This window comes from Microtus pennsylvanicus, chromosome 8 (assembly GCF_037038515.1).
Source record: "Microtus pennsylvanicus isolate mMicPen1 chromosome 8, mMicPen1.hap1, whole genome shotgun sequence".
Classification (NCBI taxonomy): domain Eukaryota; kingdom Metazoa; phylum Chordata; class Mammalia; order Rodentia; family Cricetidae; genus Microtus; species Microtus pennsylvanicus.
Genome location: NC_134586.1, coordinates 73495201 through 73515009, shown reverse-complemented (window position 1 = coordinate 73515009; position 19809 = coordinate 73495201). Strand labels below are relative to the sequence as shown.

Here is a 19809-nt window from a genome sequence, read left to right as displayed (position 1 = left end):
AAACCTGATAGAAGAGAAAGTGGGAAGTACTCTACAACACATGGGCACAGGAGACCACTTCTTACGTATAACCCCAGCAGCACAGACATTAAGGACCTCAATGAATAAATGGGACCTCCTGAGATTGAGAAGCTTCTGTAAAGCAAAGGACACTGTCACTAAGACACAGAGGCAACCCACCAACTGGGAGAAGATCTTCACCAACCCCGCAACTGACAAAGGTCTGATCTCCAAAATATATAAAGAACTCAGGAAACTAGACCGTAAAAGGCTAATCAACCCAATTATAAAATGGGGCATTGAGCTGAACAGAGAATTCTCAACAGAAGAACTTCAAATGGCCAAAAGACACTTAAGGTCATGCTCAACTTCCCTAGCGATCAGGGAAATGCAAATCAAGACAACTTTAAGATACCATCTTACACCTGTCAGAATGGCTAAAATCAAAAATACAAATGATAGCCTTTGTTGGAGAGGTTGTGGAGAAAGGGGTACACTCATCCATTGCTGGTGGGAATGCAAACTTGTGCAACCACTTTGGAAGGCAGTATGGCGGTTTCTCAGGAAATTCGGGATCAACTTACCCCTGGACCCAGCAATACCACTCTTGGGAATATACCCAAGAGAGGCCTTATCATACAACAAAAGTATATGCTCTACAATGTTCATAGCAGCATTGTTTGTAATAGCCAGAACCTGGAAACAACCTAGATGCCCTTCAATGGAAGAATGGATGAAGAAAGTATGGAATTTATACATATTAGAGTACTACTCAGCAATAAAAAACAAGGACTTCATGAATTTTGCATACAAATGGATGGAAATAGAAAACACTATCCTGAGTGAGGTAAGCCAGACCCAAAAAGAGGAACATGGGACGTACTCACTCATATTTGGTTTCTAGCCATAAACCAAGGACATCGAGCTTATAATTAGTGATCCTAGAGAAGCTAAATAAGGAGAACCCAAAGAAAAACATATAGGCATCCTCCTGAATATTAACCTTCAGCAAGCGATGAAAGGAGACAGAGACAGAGACCTAAATTGGAGCACAGGACTGAAATCTCAAGGTCCAAATCAGGAGCAGAAAGAGAGAGAGCACGAGCATGGAACTCAGGACCGCGAGGGGTGCACCCACACATAGAGACAATGGGGATGTTCTATTGGGAACTCACCAAGGCCAGCTGGCCTGGGTCTGGAAAAGCCTGGGATAAAACCGGACTCTCTGAACATAGCGGACAATGAGGACTACTGAGAACTCAAGAACAATGGCAATGGGTTTCTGATCCTACTGCACGCACTGGCTTTGTGGGAGCCTAGGCAGTTTCGATGCTCAACTTACTAGACCTGGATGGAGGTGGGGGTTCCTTGGACTTCCCACAGGACAGGGAACCCTGATTGCTTTTCGGGCTGGGGGGGAGACTTAATTGGGGGAGGGGGAGGGAAATGGGAGGCGGTGGCGGGGAAGAGACAGAAATCTTTAATAAATAAATAAATTAAAAAAAAAACAAAAAACAAAAAACAAAAACCAGAAAGACCATGCAATCCAACAGCCAAATCAATTGTTTTGCATTCTGGAGAGATAAGGAAAAGGAACAGACCAATGAAGACAGTTAAAAACGAGATTCAGAAATTGAAGTCTGTGTTTTCAGATGAAAAGAAAAGGCTTGCCTGAACCCAGAAAGGGCGGGTAAGAATGCACCTGAGCAAAAGTGCATTGCTGCAAGATGTCAGGACCCTGGAGAACAGGAATGATTTGACTCAACATGCTTCAGAAGGAACAGAACGTTGAAAAGACTCCCCTCAGAGCAGCTTCTGGCTGCTCAACAGCCACTCAAAGCAGGAAGACGGTGAAGCAATTTTGCAAGGAAGATTGTCTCCAGTCTAGAGCATAAGCCTAGGCTACTGACAATCAAATAGAGAGGGTTAAAAACACATTTTCAGATAAGTAAGCTCCTCCAAAATTGACCTAGAAGTCACCCTTTTTCTAGAAGCTACTGGAGAGTGTATTCTACCAAAACAAGAAACACAGTCTAAAAAAGAGAGAGCCAGGAAACAGGAACAGTGGGAAGACGATTAAGGTGGAGCCCAGGGAAGCAGCCAGGCGCTTACCACGATTATACACATGAAGCACGCTGTCTCAGCTAGCCATCTGCCTGGAGACAGAATACATAGATCCCAGGGATTGTAGCCCAGGTCTAGCCCCCTTCCCCAACAAGATCTCATACATATCGCAGCTGGCCACGAATCTGCTGTAGAGACCACCTGGCCTCAAACCCTCAGAGATTTCCCCGGTACCTGTGGCATGTGCTATCATCCCCAGCCTTCCAGTTCTGCATCTGTGCTTGACTGGTGTCATCCGTGTGCTGGCGAAGTCCCTGTAGTGCCCTCTAAGAGAGAAGACTGGGTAGGAATTCTGTTCACCTAGTGAAGCTAAAGGAGAGCCACAGTGAACAGCCACCCCCCAACTAGGTTCAGCTGCAAATCCTCTGTGGTCCAGGAACAGCCAATGATCTTGCAAGACTTACTGGTGACACTTCCTAAGGACCTCTCTGAGAATGACCTTAAACTCCTGAATCTCCTGCTTCCACCTCCCAAGTTCTAGCACATACAACACCTAGCTTAATAACAGATTATTTTCTGAAATTTCCCACACTTTTCCCACCAAAATATATTTCCCGTATTGTCTAACACTTTGGATAGAGGAAAGAAACAATCCCTATTGGCCACTCTTGACTACAGCAAGCTTTCCAGTATCACCTTCCTTCCAGCCCACTCCTGGCCCATGTGAGAACTCCCATGCTGACTGTCACTCAAAAGGAATGAAGTGGGTGGAGGTGTGAAGATGGACCTGACTTTGGGTTCCCAGCACCCGTGTAAAGCTCTGGGCAAGGTGGTCCATGATTGTGATCCCGGTGTGAGGGGGGCAGAGACAAACAAATTTCTGGTACTCACTGGCCGGCCAGCCTCACCTAAACAGCAAGCCCCAAGGCTTGGTGAAGGACCCCATCTCAAAAACTAAAGTGCACAGCTCCTCAGGAATAATGTGGGAGACATCTGGCCGCCACATTCACAAATGTGTGTGATCATGTGCACACATGCACACACACACACACACACACATAAGCAAGTAAGCGAGGGTCTTTGATACTATTCCCTTTACCTACCATTGGCTCTGACACAGCTCCTTCCTCATCTGTCTTTGAGCATGGATGGACTGACAGACATCACAGATTCGGCACAGAAGTCAGCCCAGCTCTTCAGAGAATCCTTGCCTGTTTGTTGAATTCAAGGGTTTCAGCTTGGTTGGGTTTTTATTTTGCTGATCCAGGTGAAAATGAAGAAGAAAAACTAGAAGCAGAAGGGAGATGGGGAGGTTGAGGAAGAAAGAGAGAGAAAGAACAGAAGAGGAGGGGGAAGCAGAGAGGAAGAGGGTGGAAGAAAAGGCGGAAGAGAAAGGCTGTCCTCCTCATTTCAGTTGTCAGGCCCTTAGCTTGGCTCACGGTAGAGAAGCCAGTCTGCAGGAGGGACGGCAAGAGCTGCAGCAGGGGCACTTGGGGACCAGAGGCGCCTACTTTAGTCTAGAGGAGTCAGGCACTTGGGGACCAGGGGCGCCTACAGTAGTCTAGAGTAGTCAGGCACTTGGGGACCAGGGGCGCCTACAGTAGTCTAGAGTAGTCAGGCACTTGGGGACCAGGGGCGTCTACAGTAGTCTAGAGTAGTCAGGCACTTGGGGACCAGGGGCGTCTACAGTAGTCTAGAGTAGTCAGGCACTTGGGGACCAGAGGCGTCTACAGTAGTCTAAAGTACTCAGGCTGCTTCCCATCCTGCCGTGGCTTCGTTCTCAGCATGCTGACATCTGGGGGTAGAAATAGCTTCTGGTGGTCTCAAGACTCTGTGTGGGTGTGTGTGGGTGTGTGTGTGTGTGTGTGTGAGAGAGAGAGAGAGAGAGAGAGAGAGAGAGAGAGAGAGAGAGAGAGAGAGAGAGAGAGAGAGAGAGAGAGAGAGAGATTAACCAGGCAGTGGGGGCAGAGAGGAGGAAATCTGGTTACATCATAAGAAAACCTGACCTGAAGAAGGAGGGGACAATTTTTGAATCTGAGGTTTATGGCCGTGAATACATGTTTGCGATTCCTCTCTCTCTTTCCTTCACCCAGAGCTCACTGTGTCCATTACCTGGGATTGGCACACGTGATAGCCCTGTACAGTGGGCGCTCTGAGAGTTGGGGAGCTTTTGGCACCTCCACCCACTCATGTCTGTCTGTACTTGCATGACCTGGGATCTGTTCATGACAGACCTGCACCTCACAGACTCACAGTGGGCACTCTGAGGGTTGGGGCTCTTTACACAGCAGCCACCTCCATCCTCCTGTGTCTGCACTTGTTCTGGGTTCAGACTTGCTGCTCTTCTTAGCACCTCTGAAACCCCTGGCCACCTGTTGGCCCTCCCTAATCCCCAAGACTAGTCTTTTCCTACGTGGGAACCTGTCTCAAAAAAAAAAAGTTTAAACTGGGTGTGGTTGGCGCACACCTTTAATCCCAGCACTCGGGAGGCAGAGACAGGCGGTGTCTGTTAGCGTGAGTTCAAGGCTAGCCTGGTCTACAAAGCAAGCTCTAGGATAGCCAGAGCTGTTACACAGAGAAACCCTGTATTGAAAAAAACAAAAGAAAACAACAACAACAAAAAGTAAAATAGTGAAAGTTCATTATGGGTAGAAAAATTAAAGTGGCCCAAAAGGGAGACACGGAGATGAAAATATTTGTCTATAATATCAGTAATTTACACTGGCCCTGCATTGATAAGATGGGGTTTAAGGGCATCAACCTTTCTTTAAAATGAAGACATGAAAACCATACTCAAAAAACCAAAACTGGAAGGCATCCTGCTGCGCTGTGTTGTAACATGACCACTGAGGATCACCAGCTTCTGTGAGCACTTGAACCCCAATGCCGGGCCAGTCATCCCGTCCATAGAAATCTCCTTCATAAAAGAGGGTCACATCCAGCCTCTGGAGGTCAGTCCCCAGAGGGAACCCGGAATTCTCATAAAAGCTGAGTGAATTTGGCAGAGAGAGCCCTGCAGAAGATCTCCCTACGTAACAGGTGCCACAACACCCTGGACCCAGGACAGTCCTTGGGGCTCCAGCCAGCGTGGAATGGCACCCAGCTCACTGAGCTCCAGGCTCTCTGCCTAACCATCTGCTTTTACTGCGTTTTCAGAAGCATCAGAATACGACATCTGGAAGTTTAAGGACTTAGTCCTGGAAGCACAGCGGATGAGCAGGGCTGCACAGGTCAGTCTCACGGCTGGTTTACTGGGCCTGGACTTCCTGACTCTGCCAGAGGTTAAGTGACCCTTCCCTGCCTCAGAAACCATGAGCCACCCAATCACTTACTCCTTGAAGTCAACTAGAGGCAGCTCTGACCTTTGACACTAATGAAGCTATAGTGAACGACACCTTATCCCCTCTGCAGATATGAAGATCAAGTGTCACCAGTGTTAAATAGTTTGCCCTGGGCCCCCATACTAGTCACTAACGGAAGGCAAGATTGCAGCCCGTCAGCCTGCTTCCTTATCTCTTCCTTCCCACCACACTGGCTGAAATTTTAACATACCAGCCTTGAAGATTCTTATAGGGGTGAGGGGTAGGGTAATAGGAATCTTAAATATTTTTGGTGGAAATGCAAACTGGTAAGGATGTTGGGGCGAGTATTCTCCAGAGAAGAGAAACTCCCAGGGCATATGCTTGTACATGGGTGTGTTACAGGACTGGGCTCACAGGAAGCCAGTGGTGTCATACAGTGTCTGGTTGAAAGCCTGAGAACTGGAGGAGCCAGTGGTGATGGCCAGACTCTGTCCAAAGGCCTGAGAACCATCTGCTTTCAAAGTCCTAGTCGTTATCTGGGTCTGGTGACACCCAGATTCTTCTCCAGCCTAGACCTGTTCTCCGAACTTTAGATTCTAGTTGCCAAACTGGAGCCTACAGTGATTCAACCCTTTCTTTCCAATTCTTACTTTAACCCATTCTACACCAGGTGTTCCTAGCACATGGGTCCGCCAGCCACCTGCTCATGACCCTGGAAGTCTGCTAGACTCTCCCTGCTCTCTGCTCCGTGTCCACGGTTCCTTTAACTTTGTACAGTATAAAGTTAAAGCTGTCGTTTTACTTTCAAACAAGTCTCAACTCATGTCTCCTCCCCATCCTCACCCACAGCTTGTGATGGGCTGGTTATTTTTATTTCATGTGCATTGCTGTTTTGTCACGGGTGTCAGGTCCCCTGGAACTGGAGTTACAGACAGCTGTGAGCTGCTGTGTGTGTACTGGGAATTGAACCCAGGTCCTCTGGAAGAGCTGTCAGTGCTCTTAACTACTGAGCTATCCATCCAGACCCAACAGCAACTCTTATAAGGAAAACATTTAATTGTGGTGCCTCGATTACAGTTCAAAGGTTCAGTCTATTATCAGCATGGTGGGGAACATGGTGGCCTGCAGGCAGACAGGGTACTGACTGTATTTTCATCAGAAGGCAAAAGGGAAGCTGGAGCAAGAGACCTCAAAGCCCTCCCCACAGTGACACACTTCCTTCAACAAGACCACACCTACTCCAACAGTGCCTCCCTATGAGATTATGGGGCCAATTACATTCAGACTACCACAGGCACACACATATATTCGCTTTTGATGGTGAGTCCCAAAGTCAATATGCTTCCTTTCCATGGCCATGCAGATTGTGGGAACTGTGTTCAAGCGGGAGACTTGTCTTTGGAGCCCCTAAGTAGTTAAGACGAAGATCAGAACCCATCTGGTGACCTATAAAGTAAACTAATATTTGATAAGTCATTAAAATCAAGGATGGTTTGTTCCTGAAGCACAACCTACTCGCCCCGCCTAAAGTGCCCTTATAGCCCATCAGTTGAACTGCAACAGCCCCTGGCTTCCATTATTCTGACCCCACACCCCACATAGAGCCCATCAGTTGAACTGCAACAGCCCCTGGCTTCCATTATTCTGACCCCACACCCCACATAGAGCCCATCAGTTGAACTGCAGCAGCCCCTGGCTTCCATTATTCTGACCCCACACCCCACATAGAGCCCATCAGTTGAACTGCAACAGCCCCTGGCTTCCATTATTCTGACCCCACACCCCACATAGAGCCCATCAGTTGAACTGCAACAGCCCCTGGCTTCCATTATTCTGACCCCACACCCCACATAGCTGCCTTTGTAGGGCGTGGATCAAATCCATCATGTTTCCTTAGGACTCCACAGCACGTTCTGATGTACTTAGGAGAAAATCCAAACTCTGGGCAGGGGGAAAGGTTCAGTCACTAAAGTACCAAGCAAGATCTCTACATTTGGATTCCAAAAGCCCACACAGAGTGGGGCATGGTGGCCAGCACTTATTTTCCCAGAAGATCCCTGCATGAAGTTCTCACTAGCCAGCCAATGGGAAACACCGACTCAGAACAAGATGCCTCTACACACTCGTGCACGCACACGCACACACACACACACACACACACACAGAGAGAGAGAGAGAGAGAGAGAGAGAGAGAGAGAGAGAGAGAGAGAGAGAGAGAGAGAGATCCAAATTCCTTCCTACAACCTAAGAAGTGGGAAGCGGTACCATCTGCCCTGTCTGTCCCCGTGACTGGTTTTGCCCACTTGGTATTTGAGACCCTGAGCTCTCTCCTGCCTCCGAGTTTGAACATATGCCATCCTTCTGCCCAGATACTTCCCCACAATGCCATCTAGGCCCTCTTTGGTTTCAGTGCTACTGTCAGGGAGGGCACCAGTCCACCCCGCCTCCGCTCTCCGCTCAGCCCAGCTCTTAGATTCTCGTCCCAAATTGAAACACACACTTTCCCTGTTTATTTACTCACTAAGTTGCAAGCTGTACAGAGGCCATGTCAGGTCTTGGTCAATATTTCTAATGGGACAAAGGCCGAAAGCAAAGGCAGTGTATGAAGCAGCTGCAGTGGTTCTGGAGCCAGCAAGGACCGCTGACCTGCTCTCACGCCTGTCCTCCCATTCCCAGAAGCCATACTGCCTCTCACAGGCTGGGGTTCCCTAGGAGGCTCAGCCTGGAGTCTGTTCCCCATTGGACTCTGACAGCACACTGGTGCCAGGCCAGCCTGGCACAGGTCCAGTCGACATCCCGGTGGAATGGGGGGAGGGCGGGCAAAAGCTGCGGCCATCGTGCTACAGTTCTCTAAAACAGCACAAAGTCAAGGTTTCTGGCACTCACATAGAAATTTGTGGAGACCCCATTCTAGAATTTTCTTCCCACCACACTATTGGTATCAGCAACCCTCTCCGGGGACTTCTGATTTCCAGGCACCCCTCTGCATTCCCCTCCATCATCACTGCTCACACTGGTCCCATCTGTCTATCCCCTCTCCTCCCAACACTTACGGGGGCATAGAAGACACACGTCATCCCCATCTCAAAGACAAAAGAACAGTGGCCAAGGAAGGCTCGAGTGTCTTCCAGGATCACATAGTGAATTCACAGGTGAGCTTGAACTCAAATTTAGAGACCCAATAAAGGTTCTGTCTCTTCTTCCATCAGAACCCACCACACAAGGGACACCGTTAGGAGTCACATGACTTCTCCCCAGTCCTTAGTCTAATCTCTGTCACCTGTTCTTGGCAACCAGGGGAGTTGGACTCCTTGCCTTGGGACTTGTGACCTTGAATTTAGAAGTAATTTAGCGCAGCAAGCTGTCTGCCTCAGATAAAATTTCTGGGGAGTCAACTCTTGTTTGTCCAATCTTCCTGCCCACTCACCCCCGCCTCCACCCTGATTATTCTGCTTGCCCAGCTCATTTACCAGATCTCACAGCTGGTCCAACCATAGCATCCATCCAGACAGCACCCCATCCTCAAGCAATGAAAGCTGAGGACCCAAGAACCCAACCTAACCTTCCTCGATCCTGAGTTCTGAATGGAACGCTCAGCTCCCTTCACTTGCACGAGGCAGCCATCAGACAGACCTGCTCAGGGGAAGGAGATTTCGGCCAGCAGAGCAGGTCAGAGATGACCTACTGGGGCTGGGGAGATGGCTCTGTGGTTAAAGCACTTGCTGCACAACTGTAAGAACTGGGGTTAGGAGTTTGAATTCCCAGACCCATGTAGTGACATCTCACCTGCAATCCCAGCCACAGGAGGCGGAGACAGGATCTACAAGCAAGCTCCCTTGTGAGATTAGCCATATTGATGTGCTCTGAGTTTGACTGAGAGACCATGAGTACTCAATGAGTAAGGTGGAAGAGTGATAAAGGATGACTCCTCTCTCTCTCTCTCTCTCTCTCTCTCTCTCTCTCTCTCTCTCTCTCTCTCTCTCTCCCTCTCTCACACACACACACACACACGACGGGGTGTTGTGGGGAGAAGGGCTCCCCCTCACTTTATTTTAGCACATGAGAAAAGTATAACAGCCTAGGAGAGAGACCGGGCGTGGGAGATCCCAGTTGACCGAATGTTTGCTAGCGTGCACAAACCCCTGGGTTCCACACTGAGCTCCACATAACTGGGGCATGGTGGCACACATTTGTAAACCCAGCATTCAGGAGGCAGAGGCAGGAAGATCAGCTGCTGCCCAAGGTCACCCTCAATCGGAGTTCCAGAAGACCTAGTATTTAAACAAAAAAATAGGAGAAGATGAAAAGCAGGGATTTGCGGAGACAGCGTTTCTTTTTGTGGGTCGTCCAAGCAGATTAAGCAAAAGCTAGCAGAATGCTGTCCATATGTCAAACCTGAGCAGTCTTTTCAGGGGCAAGGCTCCCTAGCCCCTTCTTAACTCTAGCACCCCTGCACACTGTTGTCATGGTGAGTGCGGTCTTGATTGGTTTTTTTTAATTACATTTTTGTATTTGTATGTGTTCTTGCCTGAATCCCATAGTATGTGTGGAGGTCAGAGGAGAACTTGTGGGTGTCGCCAGCTTTGGTCCAGGTCCGCAGGTTTGGCAGCAAGCACCTGTTGAGCCATCTTGACCTCTATGGCAAAGTGTTGTCCGATATCTCAGAGAAGAAAGAATAAATTACAGGATTTTGCAGGGCTTCTAATAGGTGCTTCTAAGGGGGCGGAATCAATGGTTTTTCTTCCTGTTAGATTATCTCAAGTGCATTCTTAGTCCCCTGATTCACTGCTCGAAGGGCCTTTCTTCCTAAAGTGTGCAAAGGGTAAAATGGTTAATGTTGCTTATTAATTACACAGGTCCAAATTAAGAAAGTTAGGGCCAGCAAGGTGGCTCAGTAGGTAAAGGCTCTTGCCATACAAACCTGGCAACCTGAGTTCTATTCCTGGAACCCGTGTAAAGGTGGAAGGAGAGAACAGACTCCGCAAATTTGTCCTCTGACCGCCACATGCATGCCATGGCCCAGGAGCCCTCTTTCTCTGCTTTATAACACAATAATAACATATCTTTAAAAAATTACATTTCACTGAAGGCCAGATGTGCTGGCACAGCTGCAATTCCAGTGTGTATGAGGCTGAGATGGGGAGGTTTAGAGTCCAAGGCCAGCCTGGGCATGACAGAGTGACACCCGGCCTCGAGCCATATCTAGAAGATGACCCAGGACAACGGGTTCAACAGCTCCTCTAGGCAACACCAATGTGTATCCAAGCTGAGAATCGAACCCTTAACCTGAGTCCCCCTTACTTCAAAGAAAACAGTACCGCCTGCAGCTGATGGAGAATGACCCTGAGTAAACAGTCACACCGTCTTACTCGGAGAGGGACCTTCTTTGGGGTGCTCACTTCTGGACCCTAATGTCTCGGTGTAGCGCCTAAGGGAATAGTCTCGAGAGAGTTTTCACAGCCAGACCAGGGCTTTTGAGAGAGTTCTTTCCCTAGCTCGGGGTTTCTCATCACAGCATTGTTTCTGCGGGGAAATGGACCCAGTTTTTATCTTTTTCACTTACACCACCTTTTCCTAGAATATAACCTGCTATGAATTCGAACAATACCTGCATTTTTCCTTTGCTTTACTTATGACTGTACAAGTGTGGGTGTGAGAAAAGCTAGCGTTCCCGGGGACAGGGCAGGGCCCAGGACTTGGAACAGCCTGGAAAGGTGGTGGGGGTGGGCTGGGGTCGGTGCCCAACGTGGGTAGCTTGGCTGTTCTGGTCCTCACCACCTCAGAAAGCTGCTATCTGGGGAGACCAGGGCCTCAGCTGGTAGCCAGGTCTGAGGTGTAAGACTGTGCAGAGCTTAAACTGGGAAACTTCCAGAAACCTATGATAATTATGGGTGTATGAGCACTGCCTCCATTTTTACCTCCTGAATGCCTAGCAGAGGTGGAATCCAGCTGCCCTTCTGAGGCCTGGTGGCTCCTGGGACAGAAACATGGCTGCTGCGGGGGAGTTGGTACTCTTGCAGAAGACCTGGGTTTAGTTCCCAGCACCCGCATCAGGTAGCCTAGAATGGCCTGGAGCCCCAGTTCTAGTGAATCTGATACCTTCGTCTGGCCTCAAAGGGACTTGCGCTCACACAGACACAAGGACAAGCAGGCAGCCACACCGACACATAAAATAAATATTTAAAAAAAAAAAAAAAAAGGAAAAAGAAACGAGGAGGCTGCAGACTCCTGTGTGCCCTGAGACTCTCGGGCATCAGTTCTCAAAGTCCACGGCCCACATCTGCTTCTGCTGGCTGTCTCTCCAAATCCGAGTGCCTGCGGAGAAGAGTGCCCATTTACCCCAGGCCAGGAACACGTGCAGAGTAACTGAGGTGTTCATGTGCCACCTCGGAGAGTTTGATGTCGGTGGCCTAGAGCAGGGAACAGACAGGCAGGAGACAACTCTCCTAAATGTGTCTAATCCTCTGAGGTTGTCTTAATCAAAAATGCCCTGCTACAAGGCCAGGAGAATGGCTCAGTGGCTAAAACACTTGCCACATAAGCCAGAGGATCAGAGTCTGGGTACCCAGAACCCATATAAACACTGAGTACCTGTGGCAGCCTGCCTATAACTGCAGCTCCAAAGGCAGGCAGGGGACCATATCTTCAAGTCCTGGGTCTGACTGAGAAACTCTGCCTCATTGAATAGGTGGGTATCTTAGTCAGGGTCCCTACTGTGATAAGACACCATTATCAAATGCATCTTGGGGAAGAAAGGATTTATTTCAGCTTACACATCCCCATTACAATTTATCATGAAGGGGGAGAAGAACTCAAGGCAGGAACTGATGGAGAAACACTGCTTACTAGCTCGTTCCTCAAGACTTCCTCAGCCTGTGGTCTTATAGTGCCCAGAATCACCTGCCAAGGGTTGGTTCCACTACCCATGGCCCACCCACATCAACTGTCAATCAATCAATGTTCCACAGGCTTGCCCACCAGTGAATCTGGTGAGGGCATTTTCTCAGTTGAGGTTCCCTCTTCCCAAACAACTCCAGTTGACATAAAAACTAGCCAGGCCAGTGGAAGAGGAGTCCCAGCATCAGCCTCGGCCCTCCACATACAGACAGACTCAAACTGCATACACTTGCATCCACACATGTGCAAGCATGAGCACATACATATATGTAATACATAAAAACACGGGCAGGGAGAATAAATAAATAAAATCTTTAAAGACCCCCTTGAGAAATCAGACATTGTGCTATATTAGTTGGTGGGAAACAGGTTATAGATGTCTTCATGGGAATTCCACTTCTTTTTTATCTATCTTATAGGGTTTTGTTTGTTTGTTTGTTTGTTTTTGAGTCAGCATCTCATATAGCCTGGCCTTAAACTTGGTATGACTTTAAACCCTGATCCTCGGGCCCCCACCTCCCAAGTTCTGGGGTTACAGACATTTGTCACCGTACCTAGCTGGAAAGCCTCATTTAGAAAGTCCCAGCACTCTTTTTTTCTTTTATGTATATGTTTTGCCTGCATGAGTGTCTATGCATTGCATGTGTGCAGTGCCCAAGGAAGCCAGAAGAGGGCATCAGGTCTAGACAGGTGGTTTTGGATGGTCATGAGCTACCATGAAGGGACCGAGAATCAAACCTGGGTCCCCTGTAAGAGTAGCCTGTGCGCTTGGCCCCTAGGCCATCCCTCTACCCACCGGCTCAGATCACTTGTAAAGGATATGGTTTGGGGGATGTTTTGTCCTGAGTTGGCAACTCTTCTTCCCCAGCTGTCCCCTGGCTCTGTCCCCTCTGAGGCCCAGCGTCAAATGGTTTCCTTGCCCATTTTCTCTTCCCATCTCCTGTTTTGTTTCTTTGGACTGTAAGAACTGCCTCCTCCCCATAGCTGTGGTGGAGATGGGAAGATCCCTTGTCCCCCGTGAGCTTGTCTCACCTGGCCAGGCCTGTGGCACTCAGGAATAGTCACGTTTACTCCCTAGAATCTAGGACTGAGACCCAGCGCCTCTGAGTAGCAGGAAGTGAGTTCTGTCTCCAGAAGGTCACGAAAAGCCTGCTGTAGTCATGTGGAGAAGGAAGGCCCGAGGTCATCAACAGGGAAGATCAAAACAGGCAACCTTATTTCCAATAATATTCTGACCTCGGCCAGCTGGGAGCTGGGTTCGAAACCACCACCCCTGCTTCCATGTATCCTTCTTCATGTCCTTCTATCACTAGGCCACCACAGTGGCCATCTGCCACAATAATGCCCACTGCCCTCACAGCCACCCTCCTGACTGGACACTAAATCCTTGCTGCTACCCTCAGACCCTCTGCCCTTCTTCTTGTCCAGCTTTCACTGAACCTCAGAGTGGCCGACACCTGCATCCTCAGCGAGGTGGAAAGAGAGCTGACCTCCTCCCCACAACTTCCCAAGAACCTCGAGTTCTCACCCCCACCTCCAGTTCCCACCTCGGCGTGCCTCCCCCTTCGTCCTCAGCCCAGAAGTGTTTTAGGACACGTTTGAGTGGAACACTCCTGAGAACCGAGTAAACAGTGGTTTCCTCACATTCCTGTCAGCCTTTGTTTTCCAAGACTGAAGTGTCTGAACTGGAGAGGTCCCCCTCTCCCTCCCCATTCCTTGGCTCTTGCTTTGACCTTGGGGTTAAGGACGTGGCTGGCCTGGCTTGCTGGATTTACACAACATTTCAGGTTGCCTGGTTGGCCGGTGAGGGTATCCTCCATTATCTTGCCTAGCATGGACCTGGCTGTGGGACAAGGCTATGACAAGGGCCCAGGCTGCGATAGCAAAGTTGCACCAAGGATGAGGTCTGTGCCTGACCATTGTGATGCCCTACCTCCTCACAGCCACGGCCACAGATGGCCTTCAGGACAGCTCCTCCAGTTCTGGCCACAACTGTCCCTGCCAAGGGACCTGGCTTCTCTTCTAGGATGTGGTGTGGGCCTCAGGGGAGGGCTAGAACAATGCCAGGCCCCTTATCAACGGCTAATCCCGGCCTGGCCGGCTCTGGCATTTCCCTTCTCAGAAACACCTACTCTTATTTTAACACATGGCATGTTCATGTCTGACTCAGCCCTAATTGCAGACAGAGCAGAGACAATCCCTCCCTAGAGCCACAGCCAAGAGCAAACACCTTCAAGTCCTCCAGGAATGGGCCTGGCTTCCTTCGGCCTTTGTCAGAGGGCTCCCAGTGCCACAAAATGGAGGAGCCAAAAGTAGAAACCCGGAAAGAAATCACCCGCTCTCATAGTTCTTTTAGGGTTCAGTACACTGACGCCCAGAGAAGGCAGGCTCCTGTTCAGAGTCACACAGCCATGGGATTCCAGAAGCAGTTCTGTGTGCCTATCCTACACGCTTCTCGGGGCGCTGAGGAGGCAGGAAGAAAATTCAGGCATTGTTGTTGAGGTTTGTCTCTGTTCATGGCTCTGTCCCATACTTTCTTAGGACTTGTTCCCTCTCAGGGGTCAAGTGATGGGCACCACAGCAGCAAGAGGGGCCTCAGGCACCCCAAAAATGAGAATTGGTTTTTGTCTAGAAGGGGAAATATCTTAAGTTGGAACTTCCAAGTAGGCTAGGTGTGGTGGTACAGGCTACAACCTTAACACTCAGGGAGTGGGGGTAGGAGCATCAGAGGTCAGCGTCAGCTGTTGAGTGAGCTTGAAGCCAGCCTGAGCTACATGAGACTCAGTCAAGGCAAGAAAAAAGAAAAGAACCTCCAACAGAAAAAAAATGCCTATGTGAGCAGTGGGTAGGAGCAGAGATGCCACCCCCCTTCGGGGACATCTGGAGCACTGGAAATAGAAATCCTCTCCAGAGACACCATTCTGTTCCAGGTTTCAGAAAGATTTGTCCCAAACTCAAAGTGGAGAGCGTGGCTGGACGTGAAGAGCTGTGGTAGAATATTTGCTTAGCATGCACGAGGCTAGGGGGCCAAACTCCAGGAGAGAGAGAGACAGAGAGGGACAGAGACAAAGAATGGCCTTGGAGGTGACCCCAGCCAGCTCTGCACTAAGTGCCCCAGCTCAGCTCAGCAACCATGTTCTAACTCCTGTTCATCTGAACCCAGGCTCTGGAAGCAGCTCTCTGTCGTCAGAGAGCGATCCTGGGCAATTCCCTCTATCTAAAGAGACTGGTTAGCCACCAAAGCAATAGGACCTCAGATAGCTACCAAAGCCATCTTCCTGACCCAGAGCTGTCACTGGTGGTCTCTGGAACTCTAGCACTCTAGGACCAGTCTGTGAAAGCAAAAAGTGTCAAGCCCTGTGGCCCTCTAGACTATGCTAGAGATCTCTGAAATGTAGAAATAGCAGCCAGAAGCTGTGAGCAGAAAATTCCAGGCTTAATCCATTCAATGTATGTTCGCTTTTCAGTTCAAACATCTAATGAGCCTTTACTATCTGACCTGCTCAGTGTGTGCCCAAAGGCTTCCCTTCCTTCTACCTGTGTGGTACGATAAGGTCAGCATCAGATGCTTTCCATTTGCTAGGAAGGAGTGAAGACGAGGACCTCTGGCTAATGCTTAAGGGCTTCAAACTTAAGCAATCAAAACATAGCTCGCTTTGTAATTACCCCCATGCTATTGTGGTGTGGGCTTTCTTTTGCTAGATAGATCCTCGAGTTTCCCAAGCTAGTCTCCGACTCTGTGTCCTGAGGACGACCTTGGGTTTCTGACCCGACCTTCTCCTCCTTGGGAGTGCTGGGATTTCAGGCACGCACCAGCACACCCAGTTTTACAACTCAAGGTTGTACGTGTGGCTTCACACGTGCCTGGCAAGACTACTGATTGAACTACACCCCAGCCCCAAGTACTGCTTTCTAAAAAGCATATACATGTGCTTGGTTTTCTTCATTTTTCAACCATTTCAAATGCTAAAAACATCATACATGGGACTGGAGAGATGGCTTAGTGATTAAGAGCACTGACTGTTCTTCCAGAGGACCTGAGTTCCATTCCCAGAACCTACATGACTCACAACCATTTGAACTCCAGTTCCCAGAGATCTGAGGGTACTGCACACACACGGTGCACAGACGTATGTAAACAAAACACTCATAAACATAAGATTAAAATAAATGAAAAGAAATGACCTTTGAAAAGATCAACATCACGTGGACTGAGGGCGTAACTAAGGGGTAGAACACTGGATCTCAGCACCACAGCCGCCTTCTTGTGCTACGGATTGAACCAAGAGCCTTGGGCAAGCCAGGCTCTATCCCTAAGCTCCAGCCCACAATGCTGACATCTTATATAGCCACAGCTTAATCAGAAAAGCCAGAGTATGAAACAGAAACATAGTACTGGTAACTTATCTCCAGACATGAGTTAAAGTTTGTCAACTGTCTCACTGATGCTCCTTTTCCAACCCAGGATCATTGAGCTGGCCTGTCCCATGGTCTCCTGCGATCTGAGACAGTTTCCTCATTCTTTGCTCTTCACGATTGTGACATTTTTCAAGAGCAGTGGCCGGTTAACTCTGCAGAATGTTTCTCACTTTGGGTGTGTCTGGTGTTTTTCATGATTAGATTGTGGGTCTGTATGTTGGGCAAGAACACCACTGAAGAGACACTGTGTCCTCGGTCATCCCAGCAGGGGGGCAGGAAGCTACTGCCTCTGTTCCTGAGGACAGTAAGATGATCACTTGGAGACTGGTTACAAGCAAGGCCACTATGTTCTGCTTTGACATTAACATGCTATGTGAAGAGACATTTGGAGAAAATGCAACGTCTGTTGTCTGTCATATCCCTCCACCAGCTTCAGCCTCATAAAGGATCCTCTAGCCATTAGTACTGTGAAGTCAGCCAAAGCCTGGCTTTTCTATTTCCAGTATTCCTTCTTCCCTGACCAAGAGGAATTCTAGAGAATAAAGAGCATCCTTCTTCCCTTGTCGGCTTATTTCTTCAACTGTTGCTTATGTCTACGTGAAGAAACCAACATTGGTTTTATTCTAAATCATTATTTATTACTATAAATCTCCAAGACTTGACCAGCAAAAGCCTATGATGATCAATCAGTGTGAGATTCTGTCTCAAAAAAGAAAAAAAGAAAAAAATAGAATGATATTTGAGATCAAGCTCTCACTGGGAGACAGGCACTTGCCACCAAGGCTGAGTTCCATCTCCAGGTTCAACAATTCCCATAAGTTGTCCTTCTGATCCCCTCCGTCATGTAAACTGTGGTACTTTCATACGTGTGCATGCATAGATAGATAGATAGATAGATAGATAGATAGATAGATAGATAGATAGATAGATAGATGATAGATAGATAGATAGATGATAGATAAATGATAGATAGATAGATGATAGATAATAGATAGATAGATAGATGATAGATAGATAGATAGATAGATAGATAGATAGATAGATAGATAGATGTAAATATAAAACCATTTCATAGGGAATGTGGCTCAGTTGACAGAGTGCTTGCTTAGTGTGTATGAAACCCTAGATTTGATCCGCAGCACATAACTATAAACCTAGCACTTGGGCCATAGAGGCAGAGGGTCAAAAGTTCAAGGTCATCCTTGGTTATATAGTGAGTTCAAGGTCAGCTTCAGCTACAGGAGACCTTGTCTCAAAAAAATAAAATCTCATAGTACCAGGATATCTTTGTTTCTGGTGTCTGTTGTGAGAGATTTGTATACTATGTGAAAATATATTGCTGTGATTGCTTTAATAAAGATTAGAATGGCCAATAGCTTGGCAGGAGGTACAGGCAGAGCTTCCAGGCAGAGAGAGGAAGTCAGACATACAGAATGAATGAAATAAAGGTAAAAAAAAACGTGGTAAAATATAGGTTAATAATTTAAAAATTATTAATTTTTAAATTAATAAATAATAAAATTATTTGTATAATAAATTAATAAATAATAAAATTATTTGTATAATAAATAACAAAATTAATAAAAGCAGGTTAATCTAGGTTATAAGAGCTAATGGGACAAGCCTAAGCCAAGGCTGAGCCTTCATAGTAAAAGTCTCCACGTCTCTATTTGTGAGCTGGCAGGACAGAGAAATAGTCATTACAAGGCTCTGTCAAAGAGAACTCAGCTAGGATGTGTATCAAGCCATCCCTGGCTGTCTTTCAGGCCCAGTTCCTGGATACCCTACAAATATCAAAATTGACACAGCCACAAATTTATGTCATCCTAATATAAGATGACATCAGGTCTCTGGGGTGTGGCTTGGTCAACAGAGTGCTTCCCCAGCATGTACAAAGTTCTGGGTTCCACTCCAGCGCCACACAAAACCAGTGCAGTGACTCACCCGTGGAATCCCAGCAGAACCTGGAAGTTTAAGACCCTCAGATACATAACAAACTGAAGGTCAACCTGGACTGGACGGATGATCGGACGGATGGACAGACAGACAGAAAGACAATAGACAGACAGACAGACAAATAGGAGTAAAGTGGTTTAACAGAAGCCAAAACATGCGGTTAGCTGGGGTATTTCTAGAATGGGGTTGGCTACTTTCCTACAGGACTTGTTTTGTTTTTGAGACAGGGTTTCATGTAGCCCGGGCTAGTCTCAAACTCACTCGGGATCTGGTGTTAGTCCTCCGGCCTCCACCTCTCCACTGCAGGCATGGTACCATCATGCCCAGGTTACAGAAAAAACTCAATTGGTTGGAAATTGAAACCTAATTGTTGCAATGAAAAATTCCCATAATATCAGTTGATGTAAGGAAGAACAAGAGTTTGGAAGATTAAAAAAAAACCCTCTTATTATATAATTAGGCTAAACAGGGTTTTCTGCCAGTAGGTGGCAGCGTGTGAACGGTGTTAAAGCGGGTTCTTCCCTCCCTCCTCATCTCCCTCTTGTGGTCCTTTTGAGTTTTAGGCTTAGTTGCTGCTGCTGGCCCTGAACTCACCACGAAGCAGCTGTCTTCAGCGTCTGCTCTTCCTGCCTCCACCCCCCCAAGTGCTGGGACACAGGGGTGCATCACCACACCCGGTTTATGAGGTGCTAGGGATCAAACCCAGGTGTCCATGTATGCTGGGTGAGTGCTCTAACCAATGAGCCACCTTCCCAACCCCTGCTGCTGTTCTGTTACTGTTGCTTTAAAGTTGAGACAGGGTTTCACCGGGTAGCCCAGTGTGGCCCAGCGTGACCCAGCTTGACCCTGTGCACGCAATCCTGCTGTGCCACCTTCCTGAATGAGGTATCAGAGGTCTGTGCAGCATCTGAATCCTGGTTCTAGGGAGTCCTCACAATAAACAACCCAAGTGTGCGACAGAGAACAAGCAATCAACGTCAGAATCATCTTCCTCATACAAACTAGGAGACAGAACCCAGAGAGCTGGGGTATAGCTTATTCAGTAAAGTGCCTGCCTCACAAGAATAAGGACTCGAGTTCAAATCCCAACAACCACACAAAGCCTGGGCATGGCACGTTTGTCTATAACCTTGGGCCTGGAAGGAGGTAAGTGGCACACAGAGACGAGATA

At 48.0% G+C, this 19809-nt stretch overlaps 1 pseudogene; it reads left to right on the top strand.

Annotated features, from left to right (window-relative positions):
* Positions 1-2845: 2845 nt before the first annotated feature.
* The window catches only part of LOC142855348 (S-formylglutathione hydrolase-like), a 28648-nt pseudogene continuing 11684 nt past the window's right edge, over positions 2846-19809 (top strand).